Here is a 27,487-nt window from a genome sequence, read left to right as displayed (position 1 = left end):
CATGGGACCTCCTTCTCACTGCACAGCACACTGTTGGCTCCGACTTGTGGAACAGACAATGAGGAGAGCTGAAGAGAGAAGTCAGTGGTGAAGGTTTGCCCTCGGACCGGGGATCGCTGAAGACAAGACGAGCCATATTTGTCTCGCCTGTAAAGTACAATTATTAATCTCACAAAAGGCAACGGTGCAGCCCTGCAATGTCTTGCTCAACGCACTGCTGGCAGGAGGTCTCCACTCGTGGGAGCTCTAAAAAAACAACACTTTGGAGGGTGTAAGAGTACCTTGGTCTTCTCTTCCACATTGGGCAGATGTGGGAGTATCCATATTTTACCTTGCCACACAACCTGCCAATCGACTGCGGGGCACACATCTATTTAAATGTTCTGGGTGAACAGAGCGGAGGGAATACAAACACGTAAACTTGCCCCGTCGTTTCAGCTGCGGCACGAGGAGGTGGAATAAACCCGGAGACTTCTGCATCATGACGCAACGTTGTTTGATTCGGTTGGTGGAACTTTGTAACATTGTAAATATAAACATCCCAGATGTAACAAGCTTGACGATATGACACATGTGGATAGCGTTGCATTCACAACGGGGCGCTGCATTTAGAACATGCTTCTGTTTTTCCGCTCAGCTGTTTTGGGCTTTTGATAGGAAGCACGATTACTTTGTTGGCCTGCTCATATCGACCATTAGTATTTCCATAAACAATATCTGGAGGTGCTCTCATTCAATCGACAATGTCATTAATTTGATCAAAGACTAGGAAACAAACAACCTTTAAACGAGCGCAGAGTGAAATCGCAGCGATGCGTGCCACTCGCCATTGCACCCGCAGCGCGACGATATAGCCGTCAAGAAATTCCAAAGATGTGGTCTCACTGACTCAGAGCCGATAGGGCAGGGGAAGTTTTCCCCTAAAAGCTGCGCCCTATTAAAAAGTTGTCACCCGGCGGTGGCTTGAAAGTCAGCACTGGAATTTCCAGACTTGGAAAACGTGTGCTGTTTATTTTTTTTACCCGTATTCAAATCACTCAAATTGGCCCCGAGTTTCTTCGCTTGAATCCTTTAGGCGAAAGGAAGAAAAATTTTATTCGCCGCGCATTGCGAGCGGTGGCATCGTGCCGTGGCCTGGGTCCTGCAGGCGCTGTAATTCGAGAAAATTAGCCCGGTTGGCGCTGTTTGTTGCAAAGCGCTTCCACGCACAGCATCCTCCTGGGTTAAAAACAAATGCGTGCCACAGAGCTCGATTCCATGAACCACACGAGTCCACGAGTGGAGCCTTGACCCAATCTAACTTCATAACCATGACGCACCTAGCCCAGCTGCTGAGAAGGCTAAGTTGGGGATCTGTCTGTCTAGTACGCGATCGATTTGAATTTCTCACGACCAAGGTCAAGAGGTCACCACGGCCGACCGTCGACGCCATCGCTGCACCCACAGCTGTTGCATCGTCAGCGGCTGACCTCCACGAACCGCTCTGGCAATGTCCCAGCATCTGGATTAAGGGCCACTGTTAAGGGCCACTGTTAAGGGCCACTGTCAAGGACCACTGTTAAGGGCCACTGTTAAGGGCCACTGTTAAGGGCCACTATGAAGGGCCACTGTTACGGGCCACTGTTAAGGGCCACTGTTAAGGGCCACTGTTAAGGGCCACTATGAAGGGCCACTGTTAAGGGCCACTCTGAAGGGCCACTGTTACGGGCCACTGTTCTCTGGGTTACGACCGCGGTGGCCATCTCGGCGATCTGCTCTCATCCACCCTTCGCACGCGTCCTTACACCACCGACAACCAACTCGTCCTCCGGACCACATCGATAGCATGTGCGGTGAGAAAGAAGTTCAACATACATGTTCGTGGCATGTTCTGCTCTGATCCTCCCAGTTGTCGACTTCAACTTTCACGCAACTCCCAGCAGCCTTCGCGGGCTTGCAGGGAGCGGAGAGGAGTAAGTCGCACGCTTGCAACTCTCTATTCAAAGGCCAGACTCTTACGTTCTGCTCTCTCAGTGACCGATAGGGCCAACACGAACATTTGCATCGAATTATTACGTCGAATTATTTTGACCGACGCATAACACGAATTCGTCGTCGGTTGCACGCACTTGGGACTTTAACCTGCGTCTCAATTTCAACTGCCGACAAGTGGCCACTGGATTGTTTTACATCATGGAAGTTGCGAATGATGTCATTTATCCCCATATGCGCACATTATAAACTGGGTCGTTGACAGTAAACTAGATTTTAAAATGGAGATTGCAAACTAATTTCTTTATAACTGTTTTTTTTGTGTGTGTTAAGTTTGTTGTTCTTCCCCCAACCTCCCAATAAGCACGGTGGGTTGGCTACGTACGGTGCAAAATAGGTGCAACATACAAACAACATACACGCAACATACATATCACAAACATTCAACATATATGCAACATACATTCAACATCCATTCAACAAATATGCAACATACATTAAACATACATTCAACATATATGCAACATACATTCAACATACATTCAACATACATATAACATACATTCAACATATATGCAACATACATACAACATACATTCAACATATATGCAACATACATTCAGCATACAGTCAACATATATGCAACATACATTCAACATACATTCAACATATATGCAACATACATACAACATACATTTAATATATATGCAACATGCATACAACATACATACAACATACATACAACATAATACAACATACATTCAACATACATTCAACATACGTACGTAAACAAATTCATTGCAGGAGTGAAAAGTCCTACTGTGCACTGCACCCGCCCAGCCCCGCCACTCGCTCCGCTCATCGTTCAAGCGCCTCACTCACAATCAGAACAATCAGAACACAATCATCTAGACTGAGGAATCCGATGAGCTATGAAGCTCTTTTTCGCAGACGTCTTTTTCGCTCACCGCGACCCGACCCCAACAAAACCAACCGGCTCGACTTCTCAAGTCAGCTTACAGGAAGGGACAAAATCAATCATTCGTTTCAACCGTTTCCACGTCATCAAACTATATTTGTATACACATAAACACTGCTGTGATACTGCATGCCGTACGCTAGAATTAGTATTTAAAGAAGATATCAAATCAAGACTGTGCAGAGCGGTGGAGTCAGGTAAATTAATTTGTGTGACTGGGCAAGAGAGACCGGCAGTCCCGGACAGAGGACAACATCAGGGAGACCTCACATCACACACATCTCGGAGTTGCTTCACTGCCTGCACGCTTACCTGTGCATCAGCTACAAGCCCTCGTGATTCTCTGCGTGATAGGGGTGCCGCGGTGGCTAGGAGATGTTAACTACCTCGCCTGGTATACAAGAGGTCGTGGGTTCGATCCCGACTCTGACGCCTGCTGCTGCTGTATATTAGGAATTTGCGTGTTCTGTTCGTGGTCACGTGGATTTTTCTCCAGGTCCTCCGGGTTTTTCGCTCCACATTTAGAAACATGCATTTAGAGTATTTGGCTGCTAGACATTTCTACATTGTAAGCTACTTCGTTGGGCTATCATTTGTGGCCAGATCACTTCTGAAAAAGAGCGATATGGCTCAGTGAGCCTTATTTGGTAAAATAAAAAAATAGTTTAATAGTTTAACACGTATTATGAATAATAGTTTAATAGTTTAGATCCTGTGTGGCTCTTAACATGCTCGGCTCGCTGACTTCATTTCTCCACCTCCTTTCCACCCCATGAGCAGAGCCATATCCCTGCCATCTCGGTCTGACTATCTCAATCCATCTATGCAAAATGGGGGAGGGTGGTTGCTTCAGCTCCACTGCTGCTCCGTTGTCTGTTATAGCCTTCCCTATCCTTATTCACACACAGACCTTTTCAGTTAAATATTTTGTTGAACTGTTTGTTTATCTACACATAAAACATGGATTGGTTGTCAAATGCACGGATATTAACGCGTGTGTAAATTTAATGACATGTGGGTATTGTATGAAGTAACATCATGGGAATTACAGATGTTGTGATTTAGCCCCATGCATAAAACGATTCAAAACATATTCACGATCATGATCAGGATGGCTTCGTGACCAACGCCATTAAGGCCACCATAATTAATTGTAACACCTAAAATCAAGTGGAAATGTTCTTATTTAAAAGTATGCTTTGTCATCTTGTAATGCAATAACAACAATTAATTAGACGAATAATTGTGTTTACATGTCTTGAGATTAACATGCATCCTATGAATGTAGTCACAACGTTTCTGAGTGGTCACAACTGGCAATATTACCGTAATCACATAATTACAAGATGCCCTCCCCCCCCCCCCTGTATTTCGATGTATACATTGGGGGCGATGTTTATGTGTGTGTGTTAGTGTGTGCGTGTGTGGGGAGCGGTGGCACACTGGTTAGCGCACTGCGCTACAAACCCTGCGACCCGAGTTCAATGACCGCTCACAGCCAACATCGGTGAAAAATCTCTGCACCGATCTTGGGGCTCTCCTAGGTCTACTCAGCCCTAAGTGAGTACCTGGCGCGGAGTGTAAAAGACATCCGTGCTGGGGAGATAGAGGCGGTCGCAAGTGGTGCTGGCCACCCACCTCATCGCGTGCTGTGCCGCGACCTTCATTGCTCTTTGCTAACAACACTTTCTCCAAAAGTAAGTTCAGACTTTGGGGGCGATCTTTGTCTTTCTGTGTGTTCGAGTGTGCGCGTGAGTGTGTGGGGAGCGGTAGTGTAGCGGTTAGCACGCTGCGCTATGAACCCAGTGAAGATTATCTGAACCGGTCCTGGGCCTCCCCTAGGTCGACTCAGCCTCAAACGAGTACCCGGTGCGGTGTGTAAACATCACCACTGGGGAGACAAAGGCGGCCGGGCGTGGTGTTGCCCACCCACCACCCGTGCTCCGCTTACAGCACTTGCCCCAACCGTCTTAAGGCTACGCGGGGGATCTTTGTCTTTTGTGACCAAATCCGCGTGACATTATTGACACCGGGCACAAGTCTGGGGGTGCGTCTTGCTTTCCGAAATATCTTTTAGTTCGGAGAAAAACCTAAAGTCTGAATCACGGATGAGTAAACTGTTTTTTCGTCTTCCTTGCACTATGGGTTACGCCGCTTGGGAGCACAAACACAGCCTGATGTCACCGCGCGGCAAACAGCAGTTTCTTCAGAGAAGTGGACGTGGCATCCTAGAAGCCGCCCGCTGTCGTCGCCGCCCTCCCACGCGCATCTCGAGCGGCAACGCGGACGGGGAAGTTGTCCCCGGCCCGGGCTGCAGGCGAAACCCCTCATCCGATGGGGCCGCCCAGCGCTGCCTCCCGGCGCACGGAGCCCGATGTTGCTGAGCACGGGCAAAAAGCACGAGCCGACGCTGACGACTCTGCTGGTTGCAACACGTTGTGGTTGGTGGTGGTGGTGGTGATGGTGGTGGTGGTGATGGCCAGTGGGGAGGCTCTGGAATAGCACGTGGCTGCTATGTCACTAAGGTGGGAGGACCTGAGGTGTATCAACAACAACAACAGCGACAAATCTCTCGTCACAATCCTCAACGTGAGACGAACACGTGGTTGCTTTTACGACACCGCATTGGCGTTTGCGCACAATCACGCATGGAATAGAACAACGGCAAGAGACTTACCACGCTAATCAAGAACACTGCCTTGAATATGAAACGTATAGATAACAGGTGACAATGTTAGGTCATGGCCCTTCTTCATAGCAACCATGTGTGTACGTGTTGAACTTGTTTCGCACCGTATGTAACCAACCGTGCACTTGGGATATGCGGGGCAAGGACAATAATAGCAGATACCGGGGACAGAGAGATGGAGTGAATAATAACTATTAATATGAATAACTAGTAACTATTATTTACTTGCTGATTACGTTTCATCTCATAGGACCTCCTTTGCGAGTGTCAAAATATGAGAAGAGGTTTTCCCCTTTTTTCTGGCAACAAAACAGTTGTGTTCAGATGTTAAAACACCAAACTGAAAACTTTTGCAAGGAATCATGTCTGCATTAACCACAGATACTTGTGGTGAAGATACAAACAAAAAACGCATGCTCTGACAGTCTCTGGTGTGCATTGTACGCCTTTTGGCGTCCTCTGGTCTAACGCTGTTGAGACTAGGCTCTAAACAAAGTTGTTTCTGGTGTGGACCAATCAGTTTCAAAGACAATGCACACATACTGTCAGAACATGTGCTTTTTGTTTTGTATTTTCACCACAAGTACATGTGGTCAATGCACACATGATTCCTTGCAAAGGTTTCAGTTTGGTGTTTTAACATCTGAACACAATTGTTTTGTTGCCAGAAAAAAGGGGAAAACCTATTCTTGTACGTTTCGTCTTTAGGGCTGCATTGTTGATGGATTAATCCTCACGTATTCATCCTCATCATCCTGATGATGATCATAATCTTCATCTCCTTGATCATCTTCATCATCGTCGGGGCATTCAGACCCACTGCTGGACTTGGGCCTTGTCTGTGCTGGTGCTACACACAAAGACAAAGTTCCCCCGTATGGATTTAACAGACTGGTGAGGCAAGTGCTGTCAGCGAACACCTTAAGAAGACCGCCACGGCACACGAGGAGGTGGGTCGCCAACGCCGCGCCCGAACGCCTTTGTCTCCCTCGTGGCGATGTTGACACGTCAAACTTATTTGAGGCTGAGTCGACCTAGGGGAGGCCCACGACTGGATCAAGATGATTGTCACTGATGTGGGCGATGAGCGGGAATCGAACTTGGACGGCTGGGTTACGTAGCGCAGCGTTGCAACAGGATATTAGGAATCTGCGTCAGAATGAATGGTGCGAAAGAAGTGTCCCACGATGGGAAGACGTTAACTACCTCTCCTGGTGTTCAGGAGGTCGTGAGTTCGATCCCGACCCTGATTAGATGTTTACTACCTCTCCTGGTGTGCAGGAGGTCGTGGGTTCGATCCCGACCCTGATGAGATGTTAACTACCTCTCCTGGTGTGCAGGAGGTCGTGGGTTCGATCCCGACCCTGATGAGATGTTAACTACCTCTCCTGGTGTGCAGGAGGTCGTGGGTTCGATCCCGACCCTGATGAGATGTTAACTACCTCTCCTGGTGTGCAGGAGGTCGTGGGTTCGATCCCGACCCTGATGAGATGTTAACTACCTCTCCTGGTGTGCAGGAGGTCGTGGGTTCGATCCCGACCCTGATGAGATGTTTACTACCTCTCCTGGTGTGCAGGAGGTCGTGGGTTCGATCCCAACCCTGATGAGATGTTTACTAACTCTCCTGGTGTGCAGGAGGTCGTGGGTTCGATCCCGACCCTGATGAGATGTTTACTACCTCTCCTGGTGTGCAGGAGGTCGTGAGTTCGATCCCGACCCTGATTAGATGTTTTCTACCTCTCCTGGTGTGCAGGAGGTCGTGGGTTCGATCCCGACCCTGATGAGACGTTAACTACCTCTCCTGGTGTGCAGGAGGTCGTGAGTTCGATCCCGACCCTGATTAGATGTTTACTACCTCTCCTGGTGTGCAGGAGGTCGTGGGTTCGATCCCGACCCTGATGAGATGTTTACTACCTCTCCTGGTGTGCAGGAGGTCGTGGGTTCGAACCCGACCCTGATGAGATGTTTACTACCTCTCCTGGTGTGCAGGAGGTCGTGAGTTCGATCCCAACCCTGATGAGATGTTAACTACCTCTCCTGGAGTGCAGGAGGTCGTGGGTTCGATCCCAACCCTGATGAGATGTTTACTACCTCTCCTGGTGTGCAGGAGGTCGTGAGTTCGATCCCGACCCTGATGAGATGTTAACTACCTCTCGTGGTGTGCAGGAGGTCGTGGGTTCGATCCCGACCCTGATGAGATGTTAACTACCTCTCCTGGTGTGCAGGAGGTCGTGGGTTCGATCCCGACCCTGATGAGATGTTAACTACCTCTCCTGGTGTGCAGGAGGTCGTGGGTTCGATCCCGACCCTGATGAGATGTTAACTACCTCTCCTGGTGTGCAGGAAGTCGTGGGTTCGATCCCGACCCTGATGAGATGTTAACTACCTTTCCTGGTGTGCAGGAGGTCGTGGGTTCGATCCCGACCCTGATGAGATGTTTACTACCTCTCCTGGTGTGCAGGAGGTCGTGGGTTCGATCCCGACCCTGATGAGATGTTAACTACCTCTCCTGGAGTGCAGGAGGTCGTGGGTTCGATCCCGACCCTGATGAGATGTTAACTACCTCTCCTGGTGTGCAGGAGGTCGTGAGTTCGATTCCGACCCTGATGAGATGTTAACTACCTCTCCTGGTATGCAGGAGGTCGTGGGTTCGATCCCGACCCTGATGAGATGTTAACTACCTCTCCTGGTGTGCAGGAGGTCGTGGGTTCGATCCCGACCCTGATGAGATGTTTACTACCTCTCCTGGTGTGCAGGAGGTCGTGGGATCGATCCCGACCCTGATGAGATGTTAACTACCTCTCCTGGAGTGCAGGAGGTCGTGGGTTCGATCCCGACCCTGACGCCTGCTGCTGAGTATTTGGAGTTTGCGTGTCTCTCTCTCCCCATGGTCGTGTGGATTTTTCACCAGGCTCTCCGGTTTTTCCCTCCACATTTAGAATCAACATCACGCGTTTCCAGTATTTGGCTGCTATACATTTCCACACGACAAGCCACTTCGTTGAGCAATCATTTGTGGCCAGGTCGCTTCTGAAAAAGAGCTATACAGCTCAGTGGGCCTTACCTGGTAAAATTAAATCTTTAGTATCGTAACAGTAATAAAATAAAATTAATCATACCTTACCCACGAATCCTCTCATTCACAAAGCTCTCGTGTCACTCATTGTTGAGGTCACTCGTACTGCGTGGGCTCCGGTAGTGCCACCATCCCACTATAGTGCTAATATGGGGCAGGGTCACTATCGCAGTGGGGCGGGGTCACTACCACAGTGGGGCGGGGTCACTACCACAGTGGGGCGGGGTCACTATCGCAGTGGGGTGGGGTCACTACCGCAGTGGGGCGGGGTCACTATCGCAGTGGGGCGGGGTCACTATCGCAGTGGGGCGGGGTCACTACCGCAGTGGGGCGGGGTCACTATCACAGTGGGGCGGGGTCACTACCGCAGTGGGGCGGGGTCACTATCACAGTGAGTCGGTGTCACTACCACAGTGAGTCGGGGTCACTACCACAGTGGGGCGGGGTCACTACCGCAGTGGGGCAGGGTCACTATCACAGTGGGGCGGGGTCACTATCGCAGTGGGGCGGGGTCACTATCGCAGTGGGGCGGGGTCACTACCGCAGTGGGGCGGGGTCACTATCACAGTGAGTCGGGGTCACTACCACAGTGAGTCGGGGTCACTACCGCAGTGGGGCGGGGTCACTATCGCAGTGGGGCGGGGTCACTACCGCAGTGGGGCAGGGGCACCGCAGTGGGGCGGGGTCACTACCGCAGTGGGGCGGGGTCACTAATCGCAGTGGGGCGGGGTCACTATCGCAGCCCACGCAGTCCGAGTGATCTCAACAATGAGTGACACGATAGCTTTGCGATTGATAGGAATGGTAGGTGAGGTATGATTAATTTTATTTTATTACTGTTACGATACTAAACTAAACGTTTTATTTTACCAGGTAAGGCCCACCGCCGAGCTGTATAGCTCTTTTTCCACGAATGATTACGTGGAAATGTATAGCGGCCAAATACTCAAAATGCACGTTTCTAAATGTGGAGGGGGAAAAACTGGAGGACTCGGAAAAAAGAATCCTCGCGGAGAGAGACGTGCAAACTCCACACCAGGCGAGGCAGCGAGCGGGTCGCCACCACGGCACGCTTGGAGGAGGGTGATTGAAAAGTGAATTCAGAGCAGGGATGAAATACAGCACAGCAAAAACAACCCTCAATTTTCTCACTGCGTGGATTTCCGACTGCTTCCTTGCGGATTGAACCGCTGGGACGCGTCGACCACTCGCGCTGGGTCCTCCACCCACGTGGTCGCCTCCACCCACGTGGCCGCCTCCACCCACGTGGTCGCCTCCACCCACGTGGTCGCCTCCCCACCGAGCGCGGAGGCACCCCCCCCCTCCCCACCGGCCCCCCAGCGTTCACTCTCCCCTCCCTCCGTCTCTCCCCTCTCCCTCCCTCCCTCCCCACCTCCCTTCTTCCCCCTACCCCCTCTCTCTTTTTTACGATCAGAGGAAACAAGAAGATGCTCGGTGTAGTCGGCACTTTGCTTCGTTCATCATTTAGTTTTTTTAATGCTTTGCTTTATGTAACCCCCCCCCCCCTTTTAAATGAAAGATTTAACAAAAGATTTCTCGCTCTGCTCTCCTTACCCTTCCCTTTCTCTCTACCCCCTCTCTGCCCCCCCTCTCTCTCTCTCTACCCCCTCTCTTCCTACCCCATGTCGCTCTCTCGCTCTTTTTTTATAACTACGACAAGTGCTGCATCTGCACGCAGCCCTTCCCGCAGTCCAACGGCCTCCGACGGGTAGCTCAGATCTGCATGCAGAGCTCTCTACCGTCATCTGCCACCGAGCACACGGCCTCCTCCAGCGCCCACTGCTCCTTGAAGGCCGGCACGGCGTGGGTCAGCCGTGCATGGCGGAACTCCAGCCACACCCTGGCTCCGACCAGAGCGCGGAAGATGCCCAGGCTGCTGGCCGGACGTTGCCCCTCCAGGGCCACCTTCCTCGCCCTGTATATAGCGAGCTTGGCGTAGCCGAAGAGCACGTTGACCGGCCCCTGACGATGTTGGGGTCCGTCGCCCTTCGGGTATCCAAAGATGAGGACCGTCGGGGAGAAGTGGAGGCTGAACCTTAGGAGGATGTTTCTCAGGACCTTGAACAACGAGTCCAGGCTCTTGCACTCCACGTATTGGTGCGCCACCGCCTCCACTTTACCGCAGAACCGGCACTCCGGGGACGTGTCGGTGAAGCGCGCCAGGGAGGCGTTGGTGGTGACGGTGCCGTCTCTCCCCGTCCCCTCCCTGCCACCCCCTCTCGTTCCCTCTCCCCTTTCACTAAGCCTCCCTCTCTCCCTCTTTCCCTCCCTCCCTCTCCCTCCCTCTCTCCCTCTCTCCAGATATTCATTTCTCGCCCTCGTTGTTATTCTTGGACATCATTTCACATTGGCCCTTAGCAAAATCTCTGTTTCGTTCTGTCACGGGATATGCCGTGGAACGCTAAAAATAAACCACTGCGTTTGACTTCAGCGCACGCTCGTTATATATTTACATGCAATATTGATATATTTATATGTAACGATGTTGGGAAGCCACTGGAGCTATGCACTTTTTTAATTAGATTGAAACCTAATTTCTTTAAAACTGTTTTTTGTGTGTGTGTGCAGATTGTTGTCCTTCCCCCACACCTCTGATTAGCGTGGTTGGCTACGTACGGCGCGAAAGAAGTTCAACGTCCATGTGCATGCACCTTACCACGGTTGCTTAACACAGGTTCAAAGGCCGAGAATGCCAAGGAAATGAAGGTGTGTGACAGATGCGAGTGTTGAGCGGGGCAAGCTTGTTAACGCTTGGGAAAAGTGACGAGGGAGGGTAAATTGTAGAGTTCCAAATTTCAGATTTGGCAAGGTTGGAGTGTTTGTCAGTGAAACCTATTCCGAAGCCAATAAAAACACACACACACACGAACAGATGATCGCATTTCCTGTCTGGCCTTCGGGGAAGAACATTCCCTTCCACCAGCAGCGGCGGCAGATGCAGGGGCTGCGCCTTTATCACTCTTCCCCGATTCACCACAGGCAGCCATCAACCGCCACCCCTCCCACTTCCCCCACCAACAGCTTTCAGAGTTTTCACATTTCATCCTTAACAAAGGTGCCTGGTATTCTTGGTTCTTTCGGTAAAGTCACGTTGAAGGGAAAGAACCAAGAATATGAATCACTGCAGTCACGAAAGCTTTCAATCAAAATTTAAAGGTGTCTGGGTTAGATCGCGTAAATATAAATGCGTCCTTAAACCCGCCACCGCCCGACACAGCGAATTAGTAAGGACTGTCACATAAACAAAACGTGCCAATTCGTTCCGAGTACAGCAGAGCGGTGTGTTGGAGAGTAAACCCACCACATTTACAATTTTCACATTTCATCCTGAGTCACCCCCCCCCCACCACCACCCACCTCCCACACGCGTTCTGTGAGAAAAATATCTTTCTTCTGAGAGCGAGGGCCATTTCCCAAAAAAGCATGGCTGTATTTACTTCTAAATGCGGAGGGAAAAACCGAAGGACTCGGAGAGAAATCCACGCAACCACGGGGAGAGAGAGAGAGACACCGCAAACCCCAAATCTACAGCGGGCGTCAGGGTGTGGATCGAACCCACGTCGCAATCACACGCACACACATTAAACACAAAGCGCTTGCCCCAAATGAACCACAATACCTCGCTGATCTCGTCAAGGAGCATGAACCATTATCACGCGACACTCCGCTCATGCTCGCAGCTTCTGGCTGCTCGCCATCGAACAAAGACGATGGTCACCGGATCGCGCGCTTTCAGAAGCGCTTCAGCGAACGCCTGGAACGCTCTTCCTTCCGATGTAGGGAAGCCACTGAAGCTATGAAGCTATGCACTTTGAAATCTCAACTATTTTAGAACTGCTTTTTGTGTTCAGATTGTTGTCCTTCCCCCGTACCTGCAATGAGCACGGTTGGCTACGTACGGTGGGAAAGACGTTCAACATTCATACATATATAACGACGATGATGCATTTCAAACCATGAGCTCTCCCAGAAATGAAGGTTTTTGCCACAATTACTGGAAGTTGCCATCACTTGTTAAACATGGCCGGACGATTTTTTTTGTAGTGGAGATACGAACTCTCTCCTGAAGCCCTCTAGTCGTGGCTAGCAGACCCTCAACAGCTCATGGATACATCGCTATACACAAGAAGAGTTTGGAAACAACAATCATGACGCGTTTTACTGGAACGCACCTATATAACATTCCGTATTCGGATTTTAATAGACAACAGCTGTAGGAGTTTTGACAAGTTTTTCGTTTTATTCTTTAAATTAAAATGTTGCAATGTGTCTATTGGGTAGAGTGGCGCAGTGGTGAACTGGTTAGTGCACTGCACTCTGAACCCATCGAGCTAAGTTCGATACATGGCTACGGCTGACATCAGTGGCGAGTAAAATCTGAACCAGTCCTGGCCACAACTCGGTCCTTCATCTTGGATAAACTCACCCCCGCCATAGAAATGTGGAATTTCCACCACTGTGATGGTCCATCACCACCACCAATGCAGTGCCCTAATATTTCATTCGTAGCAGTAAAATTATTTTGGTGATATTGCACAACAATTTAACTGAGGCCATGCGAAATAGGTTAAGGCTTCTCTATACCGTGTAGGTTGTTTCTGACTATTAATTCAATTATTACCAACACCGCACCGCAGCTGCCAGTAAGGTCAGTTCTGTAACAGAGAAAAAAAATATCACGCCTTGAGATGTCCAATTAGTCGTGATCACAACTCCAGCACTGCACCGTCATCAACCAGGGAATCACTGATGTCACCTGCAAGAAGCGAAGTATAAAAATACTCCGCGTCACTCTAGGGCAAAGAGGCTTCATTGTCTGGGCCGCGTCTGCAATGCAGCCGCGAGCGGAGTGATTGGGGAATACTGCACGCCACGGCTTGTGGCTCTCCGCAACGCGAGACACTCTCTGAGCACCGCAGGAAAACCTGCGGATTCCTAAAGTCCTGGACTTACACAGAGTGACAATGCTAAGGACAAGGCGCTCTTAACGAAGTAAGTGAATTGGCCGCTGTCATTTTTGTTGTGGCTGCGGTGGAGGTGTGTGCTGTCATTTTTTTTTATGGAAATACTTAACGCATTATGTTACCGCTTACAGTTTTATGCTGAACTTACCCAAGAATATTAGATCAGGTGAGTCCCCATGAAGCTACAATTGTAGTTTCTCATGCAGTCGTATGTGCCATTGTGCACACTCATTAAACAGCGGGCAATGTCGTCCGTGTGAAACAAAGCTATCTTTGGCATAAAAGCACTGCCACTGTGCACGGCACGCAGCCTCTGGTACACGTGCTGGCTTACAGTTGCCTTGCGATGAAGGGCTATTGCCCAGAACGTCGCCAATTATACGCGCCTCGTATAAGAATGACTTTGCAAGGCAGTGCTGTCGATGGGTGTGTCGAAGTTTGTTGAATTTCGTTGACGGTTGTCGAGGGGGGTCGTCTGCCTGAAACGCAGGCGACCCCAGTCGCTTTTCCCTTGCGTTGTTCGCTTGATGCGGGGGGGGGGGGGCGGTGGAGAGGTGCGTTCAGCAAAAGCAGCAGCACGTAGAACTTCTTTCGCACCGTACGTAGCCAACCGCGCTAAACGGGATGTCAACTGAAGGCGTCACAGGCGGTGGCATCAATGCCGGCAGCAGGAGCGGAGAGAAGCTGCGGCTGCTGAGTGTGGAGCCCTCGGGAGAGCGCGAGGCGGTCGGCAAACCGCAACAACAACAAGAACAACAACAACAACAAGAACAACAACAACAAGAACAACAACAACAAGAACAACAACAAGAACAACAACAACAACAAAAACAACAACAAGAACAACAAGAAGATGAAGATGAACAGAAGGAGACTGAACCACCTGAGAAGAGCCGCAATGCACTGCGGCGGATACGAGATGGTGGTCCCATAATGAATGACGTCACACAAACAGTCAACAGTGACGTCACGGAAACAGTCGTCAATGATTTCACGAAAAACAGTCATCAATGACGTCACGAAATACAGTCATCAAAAACGTCACGAAAAACAGTCATCAATTACGTCACGAAAAACAGTCATCAGTGAGCCCGCATGGTGAACTGGACTTCCATGGTAAACTGAACTTCCATGGTGAACTGGACTTCCATGGTGAACTGAATTTCCATGGTGAACTGAACTTCCATGGTGAACTGGACTTCCATGGTGAACTGGACTCCCATGGTAATCTGGACTTCCATGGTGAACTGGACTTCCATGGTAAACTGGAATTGAATGGTAAACTGGACTCCCATGGTAAACTGGACTTCCATGGTGAACTGGACGTGCACGGTAAACTGGACTTCCATGGTAAACTGGACTTCCATGGTGAACTGAACTTCCATGGTGAACTGAACTTCCATGGTAAACTGAACTTCCACGGTGAACTGAACTTCCATGGTGAACTGAACTTCCATGGTAGACTGGACTTCCATGGTGAACTGGACTTCCATGGTGAACTGGACTTCCATGGTAAACTGGACTTCCATGGTGAACTGGAATTGAATATTAAACTGGACTTCCATGGTGAACTGGACTTCCATGGTAAACTAGAATTGAATGGTAAACTGAACTTCCATGGTGAACTGGACTTCCATGGTGAGCTGAACTTCCATGGTGAACTGGACTTCCATGGTAAACTGGAATTGAATGGTAAGCTGGACTTCCATGGTGAACTGGACTTCCATGGTGAACTGTACTTCCATGGTGAACTGGACTCCCATGGTAAACTAAACTTCCATGGTGAACTGGACTTCAATGGTAAACTGTACTTCCATGGTGAACTGGACTTCCATGGTAAACTGAACTTGCATTATCATTGATCGGCAACTGCATTAACAAGAAGAGCCATTTTTTTTGCCGAATATCAAGAGCCACGGTGCAGTCCTTAAAGAGCTGCAGGCACCTTCAGAGCCGCAGGTTGCCGCCTGCTGCTCCCGTAGAGAATGTGAAGTTTACATGGGGACTGTATCCCAATTGTCTCATCGCCGACAAAGAGACGGAGCAGCGTGGAGCGCGCGCGCTTCGCGTCGGTCCACTTACACAAAGCCACTTCCTGCGGCGTCTACAAACAGTCGCCTCTCTCGCCACCGCAAGCAGCGTGTGGGGACTGCAAGACCTGCAGAAGGTGCACAGGCGACAGACCGCCTCGCGCCATTCTCACGCCTCAAGCCCTCCTCGCTGCCAGGCCAGAGAGGCTGGCCGAGCTGCTGCGTTGCCTTTCGGGTTGCCGAACGAATACATCGTGAGGTCGCGCTCGCTACACACAAAGTGCTTGCCGCGAATGAACCACGGTACCTTGCGGATCTCGTCAAGGGGCTTAAACCATCACCCCAACTCCGCTCATCCGGAGTTCGCGAGATGGCCGTCTGACAAACACGGTGGTCACCGCATCGCGCGCTTTCCGATGCCGTTTTGCGGCCGTCTGGAACGCTCTTCCTTCCGATATGAGGACGCCACCGGAGCTGTGCACTTCTAAATCTCGATTGAAAACTCACTTCTTTAGAACTGCTTCTCCTGTTTGGTTTGTCGTCGCCCCCCCCCCCCCCGCAGCTCCGATTAGCACGGTTGGCTACGTACGGTGCGAAAGAAGTTCCACCACGTTCGTACATCGTACGAACAGGTGGTCATGCGGGATGGCTCCTTGCGATGACACGTGCAGCCGTCCAGCCAGCGTCATCTGCCGCGATGCAGTCGCCTCAAATGGGTACCTGGTGCGTTGTGCAAACATCGCCACTGGGGAGACAAAGGCGGTCGGACGTGGTGCTGGTCACCCACCCCCTCGTGCGCCGTGCCTTCGTTGGTGCTCGCAAACAGGGCTTGCCCCAAAAAGTTAGCATCAGAATATTAATCATCCTGAAGGAATCCGATGAGCTGTAAAGCTCTTTTTGACAGATGTCCAGTCGGGGCGAGTCAGAACGTTACAACAACAAACAGTACAAAGTACAGGAAAGGTAAAAAAAATGAAGGCTATGAGGAGGATATTTGCCTTTGTGCCCGTGATTAATTTTGTTTCACTGATATATAATTATAATTACAATCAGGCAGTCGATAATATCTCGAAATTTCTCCATTTCCTGTAAGAAAACCCCCGATCCCTGACAAAAACGGGACACAGTAACGTGGGACAATCAACGTGAGACAATCAACGTGGGACAACCAACGTGGGACAATCAACGTGAGACAACCAACGTGGGACAATCAACGTGACACAACCAACGTGAGACAACCAACGTGACACAATCAACGTGAGACAATCAACGTGAGACAACCAACGTGAGACAACCAACGTGAGACAACCAAAGTGAGACAACCAACGTGAGACAACCAACGTGAGACAACCAACGTGAGACAACCAACGTGAGACAACCAAAGTGAGACAACCAGCGTGGGACAATCAACGTGGGACAATCAACGTGAGACAACCAACGTGAGACAACCAACGTGACACAATCAACGTGAGACAACCAACGTGAGACAATCAACGCGAGACAATCAACGTGGGACAACCAACGTGAGATAGGTAGGGTCACGAGAGCAGGTAGGGTCACCAGGACAGGTAGGGTCACCAGGGCAGGTAGGGTCACCAGGACAGGTAGGGTCATCAGGGCAGGTAGGGTCACCAGGACAGGTAGGGTCACCAGGGCAGGTAGGGTCACCAGGACAGGTGGGGTCACCAGGGCAGGTAGGGTCACCAGGGCAGGTAGGGTCACCAGGACAGGTAGGGTCGCCGCCTGTCATGGCTTTCCCACGATCGGTCTCTTGTTGGGCGAGGCAGCTGTGAGTCTTCCCCGGGGCATGAGCGATAACAACGTTCACCGCTGAAGAAGACGCTTCCACGGTAGCTCTCCCCTCTTCCGGTAACGTGAGACACTCTTCTTCTTCTTCTCCTTCCCACGACATCTGCCGGATTCTTGTGCCTCGAGAGGTTGGAAGAAAACCCCTAGCGAAGAAAGGGGTGATGTTGACTCACCACGAAATGTACCATCAGCAGGCAGGCAGACCGCTGTTCTCCACAGCCAGCGACGAGGGGGCGAGATAGTCATCAACGGAGGGCAGAAAGCCAAACCACCCCGCGATGCCGCAGCAGGGAGGGAGGGGGAGCGGGCGAGTTGTCAGGAGAGGGCCCACGCTCTTACGCACGCAGGAAGCCGTGACTTGTAACCGAGACCCCGATTAGAGGCCGCAGCGGGCCCGAGGCCAAGACCGGAGCCGCGTCACAAACGATCGATCCCTGGGAGCCGCGGGGTGCGGGGCCTCGGATGAGCGTGGAGAGTTGTGTGGGCAGGAGATACCATTGAGTCACGCGACGTTAAATCTCCATTGAAAAGACGGGCCCGAGATGGGAGGAATGTTTGTGTGTGTGTATGTTGAACTTCGTTCGCACCGTACGTAGCCAACCGTGCTGATGAGAGGTGCGAGAAAACGACAGCAGACTAAACACCAACAAGCAGTTATAAATAAATGAGTTTCCAATCTATATTTGAAAGTGCATAGCTCCAATGGCTTCCTGAAATCGGAAGGAAGAGCGTTCCAGACGGCCGCAGGAGCGCATCCAACAGCGTGCGATGCCGTGACCACCGTCTTTGTTCGATAGCCAGCCAAAAGCCGCTGCGATGCAGACAAAAATAGTGAGCTGTCGACAGGATATAGAGTGAGTTTAATTTTATTTGTTTACATTTTTTTACGTTTATAGGTAAGATGAATGAACCTGCAAATGGGTGCACATCCCTGCGTTTGTTTGCATTAACCCGGACCCCTGCAGCTCCATTGGGCCCTGTTCTTTCGCTGAGTGTGCGTGTGCCAAGCGCCACCACTGATGCTGGCGGTGGAGGGGATTCTCGCATTTCATAGACACAGAAGTGAGAAGTGTTCAAATGTATCGGCCGTGCTTCATGTACCCGTCAACGTGGAAGCGGGTGCACTCACGCGCACAACCCAGCCGAGGGCTTTGTAACACATGTGAAAACATGGTCACGTGGAGGAGGAGGAGGAGGGAGACGCTGCGAGTGGAGGTGCCGTCAGACAATTCGGTTGTTCCCTGCCCGTCAAAAACAATCCCGCCCTCTGGTCCGCACAACGCGCCGTGTGTGCACCGTGGTTCGCAAGCTGACAATTATGATGTCATTAGCGGCCCCACTACACCGTGTCAGTCCCGGTTCTCAGTAATGCATACATAGGTAAGCCTCCAGAGAGGAAATTCCGAACTATGATCAGACCTCAGAATATTTATGCACACTGAAGGAATCCGATGAGCTATAAAGCTCTTTTCACCGATGTCCAGTAGGGGCAGGTCAGCACGTAAATCGTTACGATATTTTTTGTGTGTATCTTTACAAGACTGTAAATCATTTCTAGAGGTACCACATGCACATTGACTAACAGCCATCACACGCTGCAGAAAATAATTTCGCTGCAAGCCTACAGGACATCCATAATACAGTTTTTTTTGGGTTAGAGCGCGTAAATATGTATACTAATATATTAAACCCGCCACCACCCGACACAGCCAACTAGTAAGGGTTGTCACGTAAACAGAACGTGGCCAATTCGTCACTCGTACAGCACACCTGTTGTGTGTTGGACAGCCAAGCCACAACATTTACAATCTGAGTACGACGTTTCGCCAGTAATTACAACTAGCTTGATCAGGCGACAGCCAGATTTGTGGAGAAGTCCATCTGTTTCGTTCCTTAAATAGAGGCGTAGATGTGATGACGTCACTTGCGCGCTCTTCTTGGGGGAGGGGGGTAATGAGTCAACTACATGATGCATGCGCACTACGCGAGCCCGTTGATCTTGTACTTCCTATGCATTGTGTATACTAAAATAGCCGTAACAACGGCAATCCCTATTGAAGTATGGTGACCTGTATAGGCATGCATTTAAACAATGTATTATTTTATTATTCGCTTCCAAGCAGCACTAAGTCGGTAGCTATCCGAATGGTTCAAGTTATTTTTATTTCTTTCAATTTCGATAGATTCTCTAATTAGCCTTGGCCAGTAGGAACTTGTTTTGCACAGAACTTCAACATTATCAAAATCAATTGAGTGTTCTTGTTGGCACGTGCGTTCTGCCACTACCGCCAGTTGTATTTGGGAGTATTTAATATTTATTTGGTGTTCTTTTAGTCTCGTGCTGATCATTTGTCCTGTTTGCCCAACATAGCATCTGCCACAAATGTAATTAATCCGGTACACACCTTCTGTTGAAAGCTTCGGTAATTTCATCTTTTGTACAATATATTAATTTCTGTATTTTATGCACCATGCCAAATCTGACTCGGGTGTTTTGTTTTCCCAAACACCTGGCTAGTTTATCAGTTACTCCCGCAATGTACGGTATTTTAATAGTTGTAATTACTTGGGCAGTTTGAAATGCTCGTGTTATTTGATTTTGGTATTCAATGCCCTGTTGATTTGTGCATCATTGTAACCGTTCAATTACAGCGCTTCTTTAACAAGTTGCATTTTACTTCTCAGACCATCACCATCGGACACTTTCTTAGCCCGATGAATGAGCGTCTAGATGAGAGCGGATTTCTGTGCGGGGTGATGGTGTGACTGCATTCAGAGAGGCGTCAGTGTGCGTGTTCTTTGGGTAACCCATATTCATGGGGGCAGCCGTGGCGTTGTGGTTAGGACACTATTGTGCCATAAACCTGGCGACCTGCGCTAGGTTACCCTTCACTGCCAACAACAGTGGCGAGTGATAGCAGAATCGGCCGTGCTAACTAAACCCCTGTTATACAAAACAGCAAACCGCACTTCAGCAGCGTGGTGAATTCTGATAGTGCGACACCCACGACCCACGTCGCATGGCGAGTCTTTCATTGGACATCTGTGCGACAATATCTTCATAACTCATCGGATTCCTGCAGTCTAAATTAAGATTATAATGCTGATTAACACACGCGGCTGTACATTCACTCGTATCGCTTGTGCTGGATACGCATTAGGGATGCGGTTTTCGGATTTTTTTTTACATTTCAGTTCTGCGGATCTTTAACTCCCATTTCGGACTATTATTATTATTGTTTCAGACGTTTCGGATAACCTGCCCGACCTAACAACAACAACCAAAAACGTGTTCGCGCTGACAGAAGGGACATCAACCGATGCCCACCTGGGCTGGGGTGTTGGGGAAGTGCCACCTACTTTGGGATGTTTGGCGGATGAACACAAAATCGGGAAACACGCGGCCGACGCGGCACGCCATTCCCCAAAGCAGGCAAGGGAGACGCGAACCGACTCGCAATCATCGTCGTCGTCACCATCACCATTGTTTGCCTGGGTCCACGCATTTTCACCCTTTGGCGGCGAAGCTGAGAAAAGGAAAGGGCCCGGTTCATTCATTGGCGTTCTGGTAAGAGTGAGATCAGAAGGCAGCACGGGGGGGGGGGTGGGAGCTGGGCTCCAGTTGGAGTGGAGTGACCTCAGCAGAACGCAGCAGCACGGCCCAGCAGGGGCGGCGGGAGGGGGTTGTGGCGAGAAGTGTGGGGTGGGAATGGCAGTGGAAGGATGAGTCCGAGGGGCGACGAGAGCTGACACCGTTTACAGGAAACAACATTTCACTTTGCCTCCTCCTTCCTCCTCCTCCCACTCGCAACGGCAGCCACCGGGAGCTGTGGTGGTGGGGGCTCTGGTGGGGTGGGGGGTGGTGGGGGCTGTGGTGGTGGGGGCTCTGGTGGGGTGGGGGTGGGGGCTGTGGTGGTGGGGGCTGTGGTGGGGGCTCTGGTGGGGGGCACGAGTCGTGACACGGACGCGCGCCCGCGTGCTTCCGCTCGCTGCCGAGTTTCCCGTAAGGATCACAGCCACAGCGCCTGCTGCCTCGCCTTGCCGGCCGCCTTTGTCACCATCCACCCCAGACCCCCCCCCAACCCCCCCCCCCCCAAATCCCCACAAATAGAAAAAAGCGAGAGGCTCCTTTTACCGCAAATACAAATTTTGAGATTCGCTTTGGGGGTTTTTTTTTGCCGACAATGCGGAGGAGAGAGGGCGGTGGGGGGGGGGTGAAAACTTTGGTGACTTGTTGTGAAACAGCGCCTGGAGGAGGTCGACAGGAGGTGTATTTTAGTTGAGTGTTTGTGTCATTGGGACGACGGCGATGCAGCTGATGCGCTGGGCCACGCCACGCGGAGCCGCGTGCTTCGAGCGTGCCTCGGCATCGACGACAAGCAGCCGGCAGGCCACAGAGGAAGGTGGATCTTCACCTCCACTGCAGACCTGCACCCCTTTGCTTCTCGTCGTTCAAGCAACAATGTGTAATGTTCGTAAGTGCGTCGGTTTGATGAAACAAAGTGAGGCTTTAGCTTACATGCCCCTGCTTGCTTTGCGTTGTGGATGATTTACCTTCTTCTTTGGTTCTTTCGGTAAAGTCACGTAGATAGAGAAATAATAATAATAAAGTGAATAAATAGAGAAATAATAATAAAAATAAAGTGAATAAATAAAAACTATTAATGTAGACTGTAGCCTGGTTATTAATCTGAGTGTACTGGCAGTCTATAATGTAGACTGCAGCCTGGTTATTAACCTGAGTGAGTGTACTGGCAGTCTATAATGTAGATTGTAGTAATGGTTATTAAACTGAGTGTACTGGCAGTCTATAATGTAGACTTATCCTGGATATTAACCTGAGTGAGTGTACTGGCAGTCTATAATGTAGACTGTAGCCTGGTTATTAACCTGAGTGAGTGTACTGGTAGTCTATAATGTAGACTGTAGCCTGGTTATTAAGCTGGGTGAGTGTACTGGCAGTCTATAATGTAGACTGTAGCCTGGTTATTAAGCTGGGTGAGTGTACTGACAGTCTATAATGTAGACTGTAGCCTGGTTATTAACCTGAGTGAATGTACTGACAGTCTATAGTGTAGACTGTAGCCTGGTTATTAAGCTGAGTGAGTGTACTGGCAGTCTATAATGTAGACTGTAGCCTGGTTATTAAGCTGGGTGAGTGTACTAGCAGTCTATAATGTAGACTGTAGCCTGGTTATTAAGTTTGGTGGGCGTACTGGCAGTCTATAATGTAGACTGTAGTAATGGTTATTAACCTGAGTGAGTGTACTGACAGTCTATAATGTACAATGTAGTCTGGTTATTAAGTTTGGTGAGAGTACTGGCAGTCTATAATGTAGACTGTAGCCTGGATCTTAACCTCGGTGAGCGTACTGGCAGTCTATAATGTAGACTGTAGCAATGTTTTTTAAACTGAGTGTACTGGCAGCCTATAATGTAGACTGTAGCCTGGTTCTTAATCTGAGTGAGTGTACTGGCAGTCTATAATGTAGACTGTAGCCTGGTTATTAAGCTGAGTGAGCGTACTGGCAGTCTGTAATGTAGACTGTAGCCTGGTTATTAAGCTGAGTGAGTGTACTGGCCGTCTATAATGTAGACTGTAGCCTGGTTATTAACCTGAGTGAATGTATTGACAGTCTATAATGTAGACTGTAGCCTGGTTATTAAGCTGAGTGAGTGTACTGACAGTCTATAATGTAGACTGTAGCTGGTTATTAAGCTGAGTGAGTGTACTGGCAGTCTATAATGTAGACTGTATCCTGGTTCTTAACCTGAGTGAGTGTACTGACAGTCTATAATGTAGACTGTAGCAGTGGTTATTAAGCTGGGTGAGTGTACTGGCAGTCTATAATGTAGACTGTATCCTGGTTATTAACCTGAGTGTACTGGCAGTCTATAATGAAGACTGTAGCCTGGTTCTTAATCTGAGTGAGTGTACTGGCAGTCTATAATGTAGACTGTAGCCTGGTTATTAAGTTTGGTGAGCGTACTGGCAGTCTATAATGTAGACTGTAGCCTGGTTATTAAGTTTGGTGAGCGTACTGGCAGTCTATAATGTAGACTGTAGCCTGGTTATTAAGCTGAGTGAGTGTACTGGCAGTCTGTAATGTAGACTGTAGCCTCGTTATTAAGTTTGGTGAGTGTACTGACAGTCTATAATGTAGGCTGTAGCCTGGTTATTAAGTTCGGTGAGTATACTGGCAGTCTGTAATGTAGAATGTAGCCTCGTTCTTAACCTCGGTGAGCGTACTGGCAGTCTATAATGTAGACTATAGCAATGGTTATTAAACTGAGCGTACTGGCAGTCTATAATGTAGACTGTAGCCTGGTTAAAAACAAATCTGGCCATGTATCGCACCCATAGGGAGTGCGTGCACTCCAAAGATTAAGAACCGCTGCTCGAGACAAAGCGACGACAAACCCACATACTCCGTGCCCACATCATCCTCTATCAGTGAATTATTATTATCTGTCTCACGGTAGACACGTTCCATCTCCACACTTACTTTACTCGCGAGGAATGATTGTCTTCACGAGGGTGAATTAATATACGGCTTGTTAATCATGAGAGGCAGGTGCTCCAGTATATACAACAGCATGGTTGCGTAAGATATAAAAATGCCGTGTTCAAAACATACTTTGCGCATGATGTGTCAAGGTAGAGTGATTTTATAGTACTCTGTGCAGCTCGTTCTGTGCTGCAGAGTTCACTTGTGATGGTGTCCGTGAACTACAGCTCACATCGACAAGCACCCCGCGATTTATAGAGACGAACACAAGTGAATAAAATAAATGGTTAAACTTCGTGACGATACAGAGGCAACGAAACACGTAAAGACGCACACTATGTGGTCCTAAAAGGTGTTATAATACTGTTTCCCTTATGTATTAATCACATTCCAGAACCGACATTAATTACAATTTGCTGAGTGTGTCTGCCTAGTCTACACATCTATCTTAACGAGAGCTCTATGACATAATAGAGTTTTTTTGGGTTAGATCGCGTAAATAAATGTGTCGTTAAAACCCTCTACCACCCGACACAGTCCAGCTAGTAAGGGTTGTCACGTAAACAGAACGTGGCCAATTCGTCACTCGTACAGCACACCGGTTGTGTGTTGGAGAGCCAAGACATTTCCCTTAAGTATGTCATAACTTAAGTTCAAGTACGTACAGTCACTCCTGGGAAATGCGACTTTAAGTGAAGCGACGTTAAGCGAGGAGTGGCTGGACAAGTGACGTTGAGTCGTCTGTATTTATTCTAGGTGTAATATCACCTCCACTCAAGGGACTACCAAAACAGTGTCCACTAAAATAAAATGCAAAGACAATAAAATAATGTTGAAGTACAAGCCACGAGTAGAATGCAACTCTTAAAGGACAACGCTTTTACAATACTGTACTTACCGCGCTCACAGAGGACGTGAATCCGTTTTATCTTATCATCTACAGATTCAGATAGCGCCTAAGTCGCTTTACAATAATTATAAAATTGTACATGAGATTATAGTGGTTGAAATAAAGTGTGGGGGTTGTTATTAAACGTGGTGGTGTAGTTGTGGTGACAGAAAGACAGGTGGGGAGTGAGCAAAGAGGAGTTGGGGCACATTCTCTGCTTTTAAAAAAGAGTTGCAAGTTGAACTTCTTTGGCACCGTCCACCCGTGAGCTCCAATGGGCGCCTGTGGTGTGCGCTTGTAGAGCCCCTCAACTCAACGCTGCACCGCACCGAGGCGGCTGGCATCAAACCACCCGCAGGGCGCGCACAGCGATCGCCTCTGAGCGGGTCGCCAGCCCAGGCAGCATAGAACCGTCTCGCTGATAACCCCCCACGGATGGTTCCTCGGAATCCACGTGAAGACAGCAGCGAGTGTGAGCACATTATAGCGCTCCCCAACCCCCCCCCCTCCACGCAACGTAAGAACGCAGCCTCCACGGTAAAGATAAACGATTATTTTGTTTTCGTTTTACAAAACGTATAAAAGTTAACACGGGGCTGGTTTTGATGTTGCCCCGGGTGAGTCGAGCGTGGCACGTGGGGAGGTGGGAGCAGAACGGACAAATTACCCTCTGATCGCTAACGAACTCGGCCAAAGAAAATCCCTAAAATGTGTGAATTCCCCCTTCCTCCTCGTAATGAGTAATTTCAGGGACTTAGCCTGCATTCAGAATTTGTATTGACCGCATGAATTTGACATGCAAACAAAATTAGCGCTGCTGCTGCTATTACGAATCATCCTGGGGTTGTGTTCTCTTTCACTCTAAATAATTATAAATAATCGTTGGGGATTTTGTGTGTGTGTGTGTCTAGTGGTGGGGGGTGGGTGGGTGGGTGGGCAGGCCGGGCTCCATCACTCATCGTGCTTCCAGGAAGCAGTCTTTATAAGCTACGTGGAGTCGCCTGGCCGGCATTGCCACCGCGCGGTGCCCGGAGCAGCAGCAGCAGCAATAAAGCAGCGGGGAGCAGGAATCTAACTCGTGTGCGGACCGTCTCTTGGGTGAAAGTGTCGCCGCGCTATGCACACCGCCGGTAGACTGAAGCGAAAACGGCGTTTTCGGTTTTCGGTTTTGCGCAAAAGGGTGGGGAGAAAGTTTTAACATCAATAAAAGCGCCGTAAACTACTCCAACACAGTATGAGAAACATTGTAGGTTGTGTTTGGTGAGGTTTATTTTTATTTTACATATAAGTTAATTCGCTCAAGTTAGTTTCAAATGTGCTGAGAGAGTTAGAGTACGCCTCATCACCACCAGCAACAACAGCAGCAACAGCGGCAACAGCGGCAACAGAAACAGCAGCAGCAACAGCAGCAGCAGCAATAGAATCAGCAGCAGCAGCAACAACATCGCTCACTCCCAGAGAGCGCGCCCCGGATCAACAGAGACAGCCACAGAGGAACTTTCGCAGCCGGACACTGGAAATGAGCGAAACGGAGCCGGGTGGGGGAGATCACAAACACAACGACCCGAAGGTGAAGCTCGCTGCGAAGAAGAAGAAGGAGGAAGAGTTGCTCTCAGAGAAGTTGCTTGTCAGAGAGAGGGAAGAGGTGCGGGCAACGAAGCACCGCAGAGGCGAACCCCAGGCTCGGAGGCCCGCGGCGTCGGGCGCGTGCCCCCAGCGACAGAAGCACGTGGCAGAGGCGCCGGTGGCAGCAGCTCAACAACAAGTGTGGAAGGGCGCGTCCAGGACAGGATGGGGGCCCTTCCTGAACGCGCGCGAGCCACGGATATGGAGTTGTGGTGGGGGGGTGGTGGTGGGGGGCTAATGCCGGCGAAACAACGTGCGGAGGGGGCACACGGAGGTCCCGTTGCGCTCCCCGCCTGGCGAGACGCCGGCCACCCCCCACCGCCTCCCGGGGGCCAGGAGACCCCCGGGCGCGTGCCGCCGGCACCCCGCATCAGAGAGACCGGGGGCAGCTGCCGTGACGACGACAACCACGCTGCTGAGCTGTCACGACAACCGCGTTCCGTTCAACAACAGCGGCAGTCGATCGCCTTGCTGTTCCTCCCCGGTCTGCTGTGTCAACTTGAGGTTGTAAATGTCGGAAAACGGAGAACAACAAAAAAACACTTTCCAGTCGACATTTCCGTGCCGGCAAAGGTCGGCCGCTTTGACGGACGTTGCGAGGAGTGGTTCGCTCTGCGACTGAAGGCTTCTCGGATTGCGCCGTGAACTCTCACGGCTTTTGGTGGTGGTTGTTGTTGTTGTTGGGGCACCTGAAACTGCAACCCGAGCGAGCGTGAAACTGCGCTGAACTGCAACGAACAGCTGTCAGCTTGCCTTCGAGGAACTCGGCAGCCGAAGGAGAGAGAGAGGGGGGAGAGAGGGGGGGGGGGGGCCTTCACAGCGACTCCCGAAGGAGAGAGGAGTGAGAGGGGGGGGCCTTCACAGCGACACCCGAAGGAGAGAGAGGGGAGAGAGGGGGGGGCCTTAACAGCGACACCCGAAGGA

The 27,487-nt window shown here is 50.0% G+C and overlaps 1 protein-coding gene across 1 annotated transcript in view; it reads right to left on the bottom strand.

Moving 5' to 3' along the window:
* LOC116948074 (uncharacterized) overlaps positions 1 to 27,487 on the bottom strand; it is a 163,094-nt gene that overhangs the window by 86,218 nt on the left and 49,389 nt on the right. The window lies entirely within an intron of this gene.

The sequence above is a fragment of the Petromyzon marinus genome, chromosome 32, assembly GCF_048934315.1.
Source record: "Petromyzon marinus isolate PM22_M1 ecotype Great Lakes invasive population chromosome 32, UKy_Petmar_22M1.pri1.0, whole genome shotgun sequence".
NCBI lineage: Eukaryota > Metazoa > Chordata > Hyperoartia > Petromyzontiformes > Petromyzontidae > Petromyzon > Petromyzon marinus.
The sequence above is the reverse complement of the archived record's forward strand: the minus strand, read 5'-3'. Positions and strand labels throughout refer to the sequence as shown.